Genomic DNA, 14004 nt, shown 5'->3' with positions numbered 1-14004 from the left:
GAAATAAAAAACATGGTTATTTAAACAGGCCTACTCTGACTAACCCACTTGTGCCTTTTCACTCTGAAATCAGCCATATATATCGCTCTGTACCCCTCAGTTAGTACCGAACTCTGTATATAGTTCTTTCCTTGATTCTTGATGTTCGTCTTTTATTATCACTTGATGTATCACATAAGGTGAATTCGTTACTGACACTTCTTGTTACTGACTTCTTGTTTCATGCTGATGTTAATTGACCTGTTTCTTTCCTCTACTGCCATTTCGGCTGTTTCCTCTCATTATCCCCTCCCCTTACCCTGTTTTATGTAATTTCCATCTTTTGTTGAATCTAAACCGGCATGAAGTATCCACTAATGCCGGTATAGAAAAGCTCCAAAATAAATAAATAAATAAATAAACAAATACAACGTATTTGTTGTGGATTGGCCATTCTTTTTAAATTAATGGACATCCCTAATCTCATTTACTACAAAGCGTCTTGAGCAGTTACTCTTACAACAGTTTAGTGACATAGTGAATGAACATTACATTACATTCTTGATGTTTTCCAGTGTGAGTTTTGAAAGTCCCTTAGTACAGAGACTTTACTATTGTCTGCTGTCCACACATTCAGGAGAGGTTTTGATTATGATCAAAGGTTTGTATTGGTGCTACTTGACATCTCAGGCACATTCAACTCATTAGATCACTAATTTCTTGATAGAGCATGGCATCTCGGGGACTCTTTTGTGCTGATTTAGGTCTTTTCTTTCTAATCATTTTCACCAGATATGAGTTGGCAACCAACATTCTCACTGGCATCCTGTGGGTAATGGGGCCCACTAGGGCTCTCTGCCCTATCATAGTTACTATTTAATGTCTATATTACACCTATTTGTAAACTGTTAGATGTGCTCCTTGTGGGTTATTGAATTTATGAACATGACAATGACATACAATTCTTTGCAAATGTGCAATCAGCTTGGACTGAGACAACAGATGAAGAGGTGTTTTGTTTAACTACGGTTAGGTGCTGGTTTTCCCATAACAAGCTTGCACTAAATCTGTCTAAATAAAAATTGTTCTGATGCAGTGTCCTAATGCTTACCCAGTAGTTGAATCAATCACAATTGAGGACATTAACTTGCAATTTATGACTCATGTTTAAAGCCTTGGTGTATGGATGGTTCCTAACCTTATATTTCATCAGCAGATAAAGACAGTTGTAAAATCTGATTTCTGTAAGCTGTGAGTTCTCCAAAGCCTGAAGCCTTTGCTTGATCCTTCCAGTTTTCTTTCAGTTGTTCAAGTGCTAATTCTTCCACCTCTCGATTATTGCAACTGAATATATATTTGTCTTTGTGCATCTTTGCTGAAAGCATTGCAACTTTTGCAGAACTCAGCCGCTCAAATGCATTCTTGGAAGACTAGAAGAGATTATATCTTCCCTGTCCTGTACGAATTCATTGGTTGCCAGTACAGTGGCAAATTCAGTACAAAATTGCAAATGCTAGTTCATGGGCGAATACTTTATTGAGGGTACATAATTTAATAATTGCTCTCTGGTCTTCTCAAAGCTGATGCATCTTGCCAAGGTATGAGAGAGAAGATTTTCAATGGCTGTTCCAGTACTCTTTCAGAGAGTTTGTGGCTGGCTACTTGTACAAACATTTGAATCACATTTGAAAATATTTTTGTTCAGGCAAGCTTTCTTTTAAGCTTTTTTTCATTTTTCGCTGATCAATTTATATGCAAAAGGATTTTATATGCTTGTTTTAATTTGTGTATGTTTATTGTATGTTTATGCTATTATTAAGTATTTTTATTTGTAAATTGCCTAGCACTTTGGCAATAGGTGATTCATAAATCATTTAAAGATAAGAGTGGGCCTGGCATGAGAATTCCACCACCACAACCCACCAAATTAAAAAATATAGCAGTCACTAGTGCTCCAAGGTCAGCCCCCCTCCTTCCCTATTTTTTTTTTTTTTTAGCAAATTACAATTGCTCCTGCTCACCTCCTCACTCTCCCTACCCCTCAGACACTCCATACCCCCCTCAGAATCCCAAACCCCAGCTGCTATCATAGTATTTTCTTACACAGTGCCGGCATTTTCAGCATTGCTCTGGTTGTAATGCTAGAAGCGTAGGATAATATTGTTGTGCATTGTTACCCTCCTATGCTTCCAGCTCTGACAACAAGAATAGGACAATACCATGTTCCCGGCTACAATTTTTAGTTTGGGGGAAGGGGCAGTTGGTGGGTTTGAGGGTGGGAAGGGTTCATGGGAGATTTCAGATGGGTGGGCAGAAGGACAGGAGGGATGGCAATTTTGACAAAAAAAAAAACCCAAAACAAAACAAGGGGAAAGTAGGGGCTGGCCTTGGGGCACTAGATACTGCTTATTTTTATTTATTTGTTAGGTTGAGGAGTCAGGATTGTGGTACCAGTCCCAAATTCATCTTTAAATGTTTTCTGGGTTGGGGAGGAGGGTCTGAAGGATCGGGTCTAAAGGCCCGAAAGGTTATTTTGTTGTTGTTGATCCATTTTGCCATGACTTAACTGGCTATATTATGAATCATGTGGCTGGATAACTTTAGGGTTGCTCTGGGGCAGTCCTAGAGTTATCTCTCTAACTTAGCCAGATACCTCTGAATATTGGCTGTAGCTGGATTGCTTTGACACACCCTGGAATGCCTCTCTTTTATCTGACTCAGTTTTAGCCAAATAATGATGTATCTGGCTAAAACTTGGCCTGTTGGGGGGGAAAGGTGTTAATATATTAAAGTGCCAGATTTGTCCAGTTAAGTTTGGGACTTAGACAAATCCCGAAGCACGTTTGGCCAGCACCATTTTGAATTTGCTGTGACTGAGGCAGAAGGGACATACTCTCCCTCCTGCCTCTAGCCTTTTGTGGGAGAGAGGCAACCCTTGAGGGTGGAGGTGCAGTCCATTAGATACTGAGGATTTCTACCAGGGCAGTGAGAAGGTTTGGGAGTTCACTGATCCCAAACTTGTTGAGATGTGAGTGTGCCAGGACTCAGATTGATGGGCCTTCAAGGGTCCATCTCAGGGCTTGTGGTGGGGATTATCATATGAATTAGAATTTGAGGTGTGCTTGAGTCAGTGCTGGGCTGCAGGGATGAGGAGATTTTATTTTAAATGATCTACCCACCTTTATTAAGGAGTTAAGTGCGCACATAAGAAAAAAATCAGCAGAACCAGGGGTCACGATTTGAAGCTCCAGGGAGGAAGATTCAGAACCAATGTCAGGAAGTATTTCTTCACGGAGAGGGTGGTGGATGCCTGGAATGCCCTTCCGGAGGAAGTGGTGAAGACCAGAACTGTGAAGGACTTCAAAGGGGCGTGGGATAAACACTGTGGATCCATAAAGTCAAGAGGCCGCCAATGAAGAGTGGGTGACTCGCCAGAATGATGGCTACTGCCTGGAGACAATACCCTTATTCAATAAACATACACATGGTTACTGTGACTCCAACATCACTCTAAGCTTCAACAGCAAGAGGAAATGTGGAAAAAAAGGATTTGCACTCACAAAGACGGGAGTAGCTGGCTTGTTACGGCGGTTACTACCCCAAACCAAATATCCAAATTACTACCTCCACCTTCCTCTATTCCTGATGCCTTTCAACTAGCTTGATCACTCCATTCTTATACTTCACTTCAATGCATATCCAGCATAGTTCTCTGCTTCAACAGCAGGGGAAAAGAAAAACTGTTACTTCACACATCCAGCAGAGCTCTCTGCTTAAACGGCAGGGGAGAAGAAAAAAGGATTCACACTCACAAAGCGGGGAGTAGCTGGCTTGTTACGGCGGTTACTACCCCAAACCAAATGTGCCTGATACTTCACCTTCAATGCATATCCAGCATAGCTCTCTGCTTCAACGGCAGGGGAGAAGAAAAAAAACTGATACCTCACGCATATCCAGCATAGCTCCCTGCTTCAACGGCAGGGGAGAAGATAAACAACCAATAAGGGCTGTATAACATAATCTGGGTAAAAACAAATAAGCATGGGTGTAGCTTGCTTATTGCGGCGGTTACTACCCCTACTACCTCTAACTACTCAAGCTAGATATTTCACTTGGATGCAGCTCCATCACCGCTCTCTACATTAATGGTGGGGGTGGAAGGGAATTAGAACCAAGAGCTAAGAGAAACAGATAAGTATGAGAGAAGAAATGAGGGAAGCTTGCTGGGCAGACTGGATGGGCCATTTGGTCTTCTTCTGCCGTCATTTCTATGTTTCTATGTTAAGTCATCTCTGAGCATTTAGCCAGCCAATTAGTTTTGTAGGCAGTTATATCACTACCTGAGCAGTTTCCCTTTGAAAATGGCCTACAAGGTTTGCACATATAAAAACATCCATGGACTTTGCTGCAGCACGGGCTACTGAAAATTGCTTATTTAAAAGTGAATTTTAAAAGTCTGGTATGCACACTAATTGGGGGATGTGTGCACCAGTCATGCTGGCACTGCCCAACCAATTTTAAAAGCTGTCCAGATATGCGTGTAGCTCCTACTGCATGCATATGTCAGAAGTTTTCAAAAAGGGATGGGCATGGGTGTGGTCTGGGCAGGGCATGGGCATTTGGGGGCATAGCCAAGAGATGTGCGTGTAAATACTTACACACACCCAGGTCCAGTGGCGCGTAAGAAGTGTAAGTTAAAAAATAAACAGAGACAGACATTTTTCAGGGGTTTAAAGGGGCTGGGGTGTGCAAACTATCATACCAAGTAAGGTAGGTTTGGAGGAGCTAGCTGTTAACTGGGCAAACTGGTGAATAAACTGGTTACATTGGCAATGGCGTGGACATGCACTCCTTTTAAAAAATCTCTGACTTATGCGGTAGAAGTGGGATTTACGTGTATAGACACGTGTCCACTTAAAATTGGGTGCACATATGTATGTGGTCAGGCTATTTAATAAATTGCACACATGTACACATGCAAGTTATAAAATTGCTGAGTATCTGAGCATGCAGCAATGCACATGCAGCAAAGAGCACCCATATGCCAGTTTGCAAGTTACCGTCCCTATGCATATTGGGGTAGATTTTCAAAGGGTTACGCGCGTAACCCCGAAAACCTGCCCCTGCGCGTGCCGAGCCTATTTTGCATAGGCTTGGCGGCGCACGCAAGCCTCGGGGGCATTGAAAAAGGGGTGAGAAGGGGGCGTGGTAATGGGCATGGCACCGATCTGGGGGCAGTCCGGGAGCGGTCCGGGGGCAGTCCCGAGTCCTCCAGCACAATTAGAGAACAAAGGTAGGGGAGGGGATTAGTAGGCTGGAGGGTAGGTTAGATAGGAGAAGGGAGGGGAAGGTGGGGGGGAGCGAAAGGAAAGTTCCCTCCGACACCGCTCCAATTTCAGGAAAACCATTGGGAATGGGGAAAGCTATTGGGCCTCCCTATGGCTCGGCGTGCACAAGTGTGCACCCCCTTGCCCGCTCGCTCCTTTAAAAATCTGCCCCATTTTGCTGGAACCATGGTTGTAGCATCACTTAGAATAATAGATTCTTGTTATACAGAAACAATCTGCTATCAGTGACACATTCTACATTGATATGTTAACAGTTATTCCATAAGACTAGATTTTAGCCCTGCTGGGCTGACCTGAATGTGAACAAGTGAAAAAGGTTCAGGACACTGGATGCTAAATTCCTGAATCAATGATTTCTATTTAGGAACCATCAGTACAGTCAGAAAAATATTACATTCTACATCATTATGGTAAATGTAAATAAACCTTTGCTTTTGAGAATTTCACTTTCTAAGTTGAATTGACTATTGCACCATTTAGAGGTCGGTGTATCAACCCCCAGTATTTGCCAAGGGTTAGCAGTCATTTTGTGGAATTTTGCTACAGATGCAAATAAATGAGCTCTTATGAATCTATAGCAAATTTTCACTTGAGATATTCCACACCTTGCCACATCTGGGAATGCTGCAAGTTCCCAGCCATGGCAACGTATGGATGGGGGTGGGAGGAACATTCGATAACCATTATGAAGGGGACAAGGAGGCAGGGCTTTGGGGAAGTGGATTAACAAGCCCTGCAGCTTTGAAACTTTTTTATATCCCACTAGGGGTTTGAGTAGAGGGGCGGGTCACTAGCACCACCTTGGCTTTTTTTGCTACTGGTTAAGAGAGAGAGATGGGTCACGTGGCCCCGTTAAAGCTGTGCAGCTCCTTTAACCTGTGCACTGGCTCATGAGATAAGGGGCACATCCGAGCTGGCTACAAAAACATAGCCACACCTCTTTGAGGAGTAGTTATGTATTTTTACGTTAAAATGAGCCTGTGAAGTCTTTTTTTGCATGCATATGTTTACTAAATTATTCTGTAATGATCACCTTTGCATAATTTTTAATTTCATCAGCTCAATACTAGGGAATCTGAAGAAAATTTGCACGATTCAGACTACCACAAAGCTGACTTTTGCAAAGATTTTTTGCAAAAGACATTTTCATGAAAATTTCATACAAAACACCCATACTTTAATGACTTTGCATGTTCGTGGATATTTTGTGCTATTTTTTTCTGCAAATCTGCACTTTAGAATATCAGCCTCTTAGTATACTTTTTAAAAATGTTTCTTTGAGTGAACATTAATATAAAGGTGTATGGTTCTGAGCCTCGCCAATTTATTAGAAGGTTTTAATGCTTTTGAGCTGGATCACTTCAGAAAACATTAGGTTTGATATGCAGAGGATTAGAATTGGCATGTGGAAAAGCATTTCTTTAAAAAAAAAAAAACCAGCATTAATCAGGTTATAACTTCAAAAATTAAAATCATAAGCAAAAAAGGCAGTACCCTGAAGACAGAAGCTTGCTGGGCAGACTGGATGGGCCGATTGGTCTTCTGCCGTCATTTCTATGTTTCTATGTATTCATTTTACTATCAGTCATCCCATGACTTTTGAAAAAAGGAAAGCCAGGAAAAGAACAGTAAATGATTGTGCTTGAAATGTATTAGACTGGCACCTATTGTTGACAAAACGAAACGTCAATAAGCTTTTTATCCTGGCAAAACTGAAGTCATTACATATTTTATATGCAGAGTTGTATAAGGAGGATTTATCTTGTGTAGAATGAAAATATATTGAAAAACCTATTCCTGGCATGTTTTGCTTACTACATAAGATAAGGGAAGGTAATATTCTTCAAGTAAACAAAGGTGATACTCTAATGATGTCTTTTTGAAGACAGCATTGCCTATTGATCACTATGATGAGGCGAAAGGGTACAGCCAAACAGGGACAAGAAAAATGTCAACCCCCACAGGGATGAGAAAGCCCCTTACTAAAAACTAGGGTAATCCCACACCTGGGAGAGAGAAGGAGATCAACAGAAGGGTGCCACCTCCTAGAATGATGGGCAGAGAATGGAATATATGTTGGGGTGGGCGGAGTCCATTGCCTTGGAGTGAGAGGGGAGGGGATTCCGAAGTCCACTTGGAAATAAGAATGATAGAGGAGGGAGGGTGGAGACAGGAAGTGAAGGAGGAGGTGGAATTCCTTCCTGCAGGGAGCGAGGAAGGAGAGAAAGCCCAGACCCAGAGGGAAGAACACCCAGAGGAACCCTTGGAGACTGAGGAGTGACCTCAGGAGGAGACGCTGGTTTGCAGAGGGGAGGAAGGAGGCCTACAATAACGTACAGCACACGTTGTTCACTCAGGGGTAGATTTTCAAAAAACGCGAATAGGCGTACTTTTGCTGGCGCATAAGGCGCAAGCAAAAGTACGCTGGATTTTAGTAGATATGCGCGGAGCCGCACGTATCCACTAAAATCCCGGATCGGCGCGTGCAAGGCTATAGCTGGCGCGCGCCGAGCCGCGCAGCCTACCCCCGTTCCCTCCAAGGCCGCTCCGAAATCGGAGCGGCCTTGGAGGGAATCCTCTAACGCCCTCCCCTCACCTTCCCCTCCCTTCCTCTACCTAACCCACCCGCCCGGCCCTGTCTTCACCCCCCCTTACCTTTCTCCGGGGATTTACGCCTCCCTGAGGGAGAAGTAAATCCCCGCGCGCCAGCGGGCCTGTTGCGCGCCGGGACGCGACCTGGGGGCGGGTATGGAGGGCGCGGCCACGCCCCCGGACCGCCCCGGGCCATAGCCACGCCCTCGTACCCGCCCCCAAAACGCTGCCGACATGCCCCCTAAACGCCGTGACGACCGGGCCCGCCCCCGACACGCCCCCCTCGGAGAACCCCGGGACTTACGCGAGTCCCGGGGCTCTGCGCGCGCTGGTAGGCCTATGTAAAATAGGCTCACCGGCGCGCAGGGCCCTGCTCGCCTAAATCCGCCCGGTTTTGAGCAGATTTAGGCGAGCAGAGCTCTGAAAATCCGCCCCTCAGTCTTGTTTGTGCGGGTGGTTGTGGTTTGTCCTGATGTTGAGAGAGGTTTTAAGGGGAGTCAGATAGAAACATAGAAATGACGGCAGAAGAAGACCAAACGGCCCATCCAGTCTGCCCAGCAAGCTTCACACATTTTTTTCTCATACTTATCTGTTTCTCTTAGCTCTTTGGTTCTATTTCCTTTCCACCACCACCATTAATGTAGAGAGCAGTGATGGAAAACAGATATTCCACTGTAGTTGGCAGGATTCAAACCTGCACGGGGAGACCCCAATGGATTTCTAGTTCATCACCTTAACCACTCAGCCACAGCTACTTTGATGTTAGATAGTATCACAGGAGGGCAGAGGGAAACAACCCTACTGTCAGGAATGGGTTATATGAGTTCTGCTGTGCTTGAGACTCCGCAAGCCTGAGAGACTGAGAAAAGAAAAGGCTGATTACTTTGGGGACAGTAAAACATTAACAGGGTCATTTATCAAATAGCGTTATGGCATGCATTAAGCACCTTTAATGCATGTGAAAACCCCTTAATGCATGCGATAGCACCATAATGTATGGTGCAAATCAGAAAAATGCACTTTTACTAGGACTCCCGAATACCACATTAAGACCACTTCAAATACTTCAAAACACAGCAGCTAGAATAATAACCGGAAAAAGAAGGAGGAACCATATAACTGAAACCCTAGCTGAACTGCATTGGCTATCTATTGAACACAGAATAAAATGCAAAGCCTTATGTACCATACATAAACTAATACATGATGAAAAATCGGACTGGCTAAACACAGCACTACGAATACACGTCCCACACAGAAACCTTCGTTCAGCAAACAAAGCACTTCTAACCATTCTTTCAGTAAAGACAGCAAAACTAACCCAAGTGAGAGAAAGGGCCTTACTGTTATTAGGCCCCACACTTTGGAACACAATGCCTCTAGAGATCAGTGTTATGATTCCTGCCCGCGGAGCTACTCTCCGCGAGCAGGCCTCCTACCTCTCAGCTGCCTGTCTGCCCCACGGTAGGGAACGCCGCCAGCCAGCTTCTTCGTCGTGGCAGGACGCTGCTGCCATCTCCTGTGGCCCGGAGGCCGCAGCAGCTCCTGCCCTGCTCAGCAGGGCCAACCCCGCCGAGCAGTCGCTGATGCCGACGCCCGTGCCGGGTCCCATGCGGCAGGGCCGCCGCTGGCGCCATCTTGCCGTGGCCCTGAGCCGCCACCGAGACCCGCGGCCTGGAGGCCACATTGTTCCGCCTCCTCTTCACGGCCTAGGAGCTGCCCGGGGTCAGTCTCTGCAGCAGGGAGCCACGACATTGCCTTCGGGGTCCTCGCCGGATGGTAGGAGGCCGTCCTGAAGCCTGCCTGCCTTTCTTCGTCCCCACGCTGAAGTGCAGGAGAGCACTGCTGTCCGTGGTGCTGTACCTCTCTTCAGCTTTCCTTAGGCGCCGGCGCGTGCCTCTTCTTAGCATTTAAAGGGCCAGCCACAGGATGTTTTGCTGGCTCCTTCCCATGATGACTTCCTGCTTCAACCCTATAAAAGGGTTTCTTCGTCAGACTCTCGTTGCCTACGAATTGGTAATACCTATAGCCTATGAACTCTCCGTTAATTTTACATACTCTTACCCACCCCTGGTTTGGTTTTTTTTTGTTTGTTTGGTTTTTTTTGGCCGTGAAGGTGGAACACCAACCACTGGCCACTGGCATCCCGCTCCGTGAATGCCTCTGTGGCTACTACCATGCCATGCAGTGTTTTGCTGCCTCCTCTTTATACACGTTCTCTAGACCTGATGGATCCACAATGTTTATCCCATGCCCCTTTGAAGTCCTTCACAGTTTTGGACTTCACCACTTCCTCCGGAAGGGCATTCCAGGCATCCACCACTCTCTCTGTGAAGAAATACTTCCTGACACTGGTTCTTAGTCTTCCTCGCTGGAGCCTCAGCTCGTGACCTCTGGTTCTGCTGATTTTTTTCTGACGGAAAAGGTTTGTCGTTGTCTTTGGATCGTTAAAGTTTTCCAAGTATCTGAAGGTCTGAATCATATCACCCCTGCTCCTCCTTTCCTCCAGGGTGTACATATTTAGATTCTTCAATCTCTCCTCGTATGACATCCGATGAAGACCCTCCACCTTCCTGGTCGCCCTTCTCTGTACCGCTTCCATCTTGTCTCTGTCTCTTTGTAGATACGGTCTAAAGAACTGAACACAGTACTCCAGGTGAGCCTCACCAAGGACCTGTACAAGGGGATAATCACTTCCCTTTTCTTACTCGATATTCCTCTCTCTATGCAGCCCAGCATTCTTCTGGCTTTTGCTATCGCCTTGTCGCATTGTTTCACAGACTTCATATCATTAGACAATATCATAATTGAATTGTTTAATTTGGTTTTTAATGGTATGATGTTGTGGAAGGCAGATGTTTTGAGGAAATGTTTTATTGTTGTCTGAAACCATTTTTTGTTGTTGTAAATTATCTTGGGCATAATCATATTAAGATGGCTGGTAAATAAGCATCATGACAATAGAATCTAGTTCAAGTGCTTGAAGTCTACCTTACAGCTAAGTCTTTCCTGCACCCTTGGGAGCAGCCATTGGGCTCCCATGTGTGGTACTCAGGGATCTGATCAGTAGGGTCTGATTGGCACTGCAGTCTTCAGGAAGGGTGGCCACCCTAGGCAGGCCTCAATGCACAGAAAGATTGCTGGTATTCCCCCATCATCTACAGAGTGCAACTGCTGGGGAACTTTCTCGGCCTAATCTACCAGGCCCATTTGTTTTCACACTTCCAGAGCTCAAGCTCTATTGGGCTAAGGTCACAATCATACTTGTGTCTTTCTCACACAACCCCTCTGGCCCCTCCCCTAATCTAGGCTTGAGCACTCCACCATAGGGTGGCATCCATGGTTGCTTCCCCTTCATGCTAGGGAATGGGTCACCATGGGGATACCCTTCCAATCTAAATGGTGTGGCCTACCCTTCAAGTAATAATATTGCCCTCCTTAAGGACTGTAAGAACAAATCATGTCTCAGTACAGACAGGTGCACACAATCTGGCCCAAATAAATCAGGGCAAAGAACTATTGTTCAGATGGAATGAAGGTGGAGGTTTCTCCCAGGAATGGCAGATTCACTGTCTGTTGACTGTAAAGAGGGCCCTCTTCCATAATTTTCTAGTGACAAGGTGGCAACAAGGGATTATGTCGGATCAGCAGATGAAGTATCAGACTATTTTGCAGCCAGGGTGGACAATTTATTCTTAATATTGTTTACCAGAAGCAAACATTGCAGCTTTCCAAACCCTTTACCTCTGAGGTATATAAAGAAGCAATCCAGGTATGCTTCAGTCACGGCTGTTCAATAGGGGAAATTGCTGATTCTGGCACATTCCCCTTTTGCTAATCTGAAGTACTGTTCACCTTTCTGCCATCAGGCCCAAGTTCTGACCAAACTTGTCCCAAATGGCCTACCACTTGGGTAATGACAATCCAAAGCATCCATCATTACTGGCTGGCACCTACAGAGGAATAGGATACAACAAGCATATGAATGTTAGAAAGGAAAGCAGAGGACCCATTGCTGTGTCTAAAGTAAGAGGCCTATGCACTGAATTTCTACAATGGGCAGGCCAAAAATAGCAGCTCTGGAGACGGCACCGATAACAGTATGAATGCATGCCATAACATTCATTCTGAAGAGAGAATCTAATACTCTGCCTAGGAAGATAAAGATCAAGGTAATGCCCTGAAATTTAACTTTGATCAGTGAGATGTCAAAGTGTAATTACAGCCTATGAAAATTATGAAACAGCTTTTCACATGTCCTCTTTTCCATCAAATAAGAAGTTGCATATAATGGATGATGTACTTGGAGTGAGCTAGATTTGCAACTACCCAGTGCCTGAATGTGCTGAGCACCTCAAAGTATGCACATAAGATGGAGCAGCCTAGCAGAAAGGCCATTTAAAATGAAATCCCAGCAGAAGGAAACTCATAAGGTGAATAAGAAGTAAACAGAAGGCTGATTCAATGTCTGCCTTGGTATAAGTGCTCTTTGGAGCATTCCCTAAGCAGCACTAGAGCACTGTCAAAGGAAAAGTATTGCTCTGCACATTCTACAGATGGGATGTAGTCACTCAGCAAAGCTCCTTCTGGGAAGGAAAAATTGTGAATAAACCTGTATTTCCCGGGGGAGGGGGGGGGGGGGTCTATTTAGTATCACTGCCAGTGATAACAAAATTACATTTGGAAACAGGCATTCAGAAAGGGGCCAGTTCCCCAGTCCAGCTTGAGTTCTATTGTTAGCTTTCCCCAAATAATCTAACTAAATGCCCAGTAGAGAGGATGTTGTTCACTTCAATGGGATGCAACAGTCCCTTGCAAGGAATGTAAAAGTCTTTATGGAATCCCAGCAGGATCAAGGAGACTGCCCTTCTGTTTAAGTTCTTGGATAGCCAATATTCCATATTGTGCCATTGAGTTGGGATGGGAGCGAATTGTATCACTGAGTGCTAATTAGGGATGCCAATTGGCTCCGGATTTTCAGTACAGGTTGATCTAGTCCTGGTTTTACTCCATTGCATGCTGGGATTTATTCTGATTTCCATATTTCATTCCCTAAGAAAAGCAAGACTATAAGCACCTGCATGCAGAAGAGTAAAAGCAGGAATGGATCAACACTTCCTGAAAATTTGTATATATCTTACAAGAGAGGAGACACTGGTGATATAGTAGAGACATGTAAACACCTTAAGTTATAAATGCACAAGACAAAAATATTTTCCATAAGAAACAGTGGTCTAGAACTAGAACTCTGTGTGAGGTTTCAAGAAAGTGAACTCGGGAACAACATCAGAAAAATTTCTTCATGGAAAGTTGATGGATGTATGGAACGGCCTCCCGGGGGTGCCGTTCCATACTGAAAACAGACTGCAAGACAATTTAAAATACTTGTGGTTCCCCCCTCACTTCTGTGTACAGCCAAGGAGGGGGGGGGGGATATAAGGAAATGGGCAAAATGCAGTGATATGGCCTGAATCAGGCATCCAGAAATGTTGGAGTAAAAATCATGGAGAGAAAGAAAATATTCTTCAAACATTGTAGTAATCAGCTTAACAAGCACACAAATGTTTACCCTTCTTAAATATGTCTGAGTTAATTCACCTGGTCTTCTCTAGGAGAAGAAGTTATCATACCTGTTTTCCTTGTATCTAGAAACATTCTTTATTGTTCCGGGGCAAAAAATATGAAAACATCTTTATTATATGTTACCATGCACTTGCACGGATATCTTAAAATAAATTTAGCCCCTATTATATTAGGTTCCTGCCTCATCGATAAAAAGGCTTTCCTCCTCTCCTGTGTTATTATAGATAAATCAGGAAAAATTTGGACACGTTGTCCCAGAAAGATTTCTCCCATATGTTGAAAGTAGTGTCTCATTACCAGACTTACATCAGTCTCAATAATTAAAGAAACAAGTAGAGTTGCTCTCTCAGATATTTCTATTGAGGACTCTAAAAACTCTGTCAAATTACCCATATCCAATTGTGGGTGATTTACCTCCCACCCTCTATTAAATGGTAAAAAGTATACTTTATTAAATGATGGTATTCTTTCATTCGGTATTTTTAATACCTCTAATAAATAC

General features: G+C 44.2%; 1 protein-coding gene and 1 non-coding gene across 2 annotated transcripts in view; one reads left to right on the top strand and one right to left on the bottom strand.

Moving 5' to 3' along the window:
* The window catches only part of DCC (DCC netrin 1 receptor), a 1677934-nt gene that overhangs the window by 1292403 nt on the left and 371527 nt on the right, over positions 1-14004 (top strand). The window lies entirely within an intron of this gene.
* Positions 8593-8674, bottom strand: TRNAS-AGA. The gene has a single exon. It is a non-coding gene; the product is annotated as a tRNA-Ser (tRNA).

Source organism: Rhinatrema bivittatum, chromosome 1 (genome assembly GCF_901001135.1).
Source record: "Rhinatrema bivittatum chromosome 1, aRhiBiv1.1, whole genome shotgun sequence".
NCBI classification, from domain to species: domain Eukaryota; kingdom Metazoa; phylum Chordata; class Amphibia; order Gymnophiona; family Rhinatrematidae; genus Rhinatrema; species Rhinatrema bivittatum.
The sequence above is the reverse complement of the archived record's forward strand: the minus strand, read 5'-3'. Positions and strand labels throughout refer to the sequence as shown.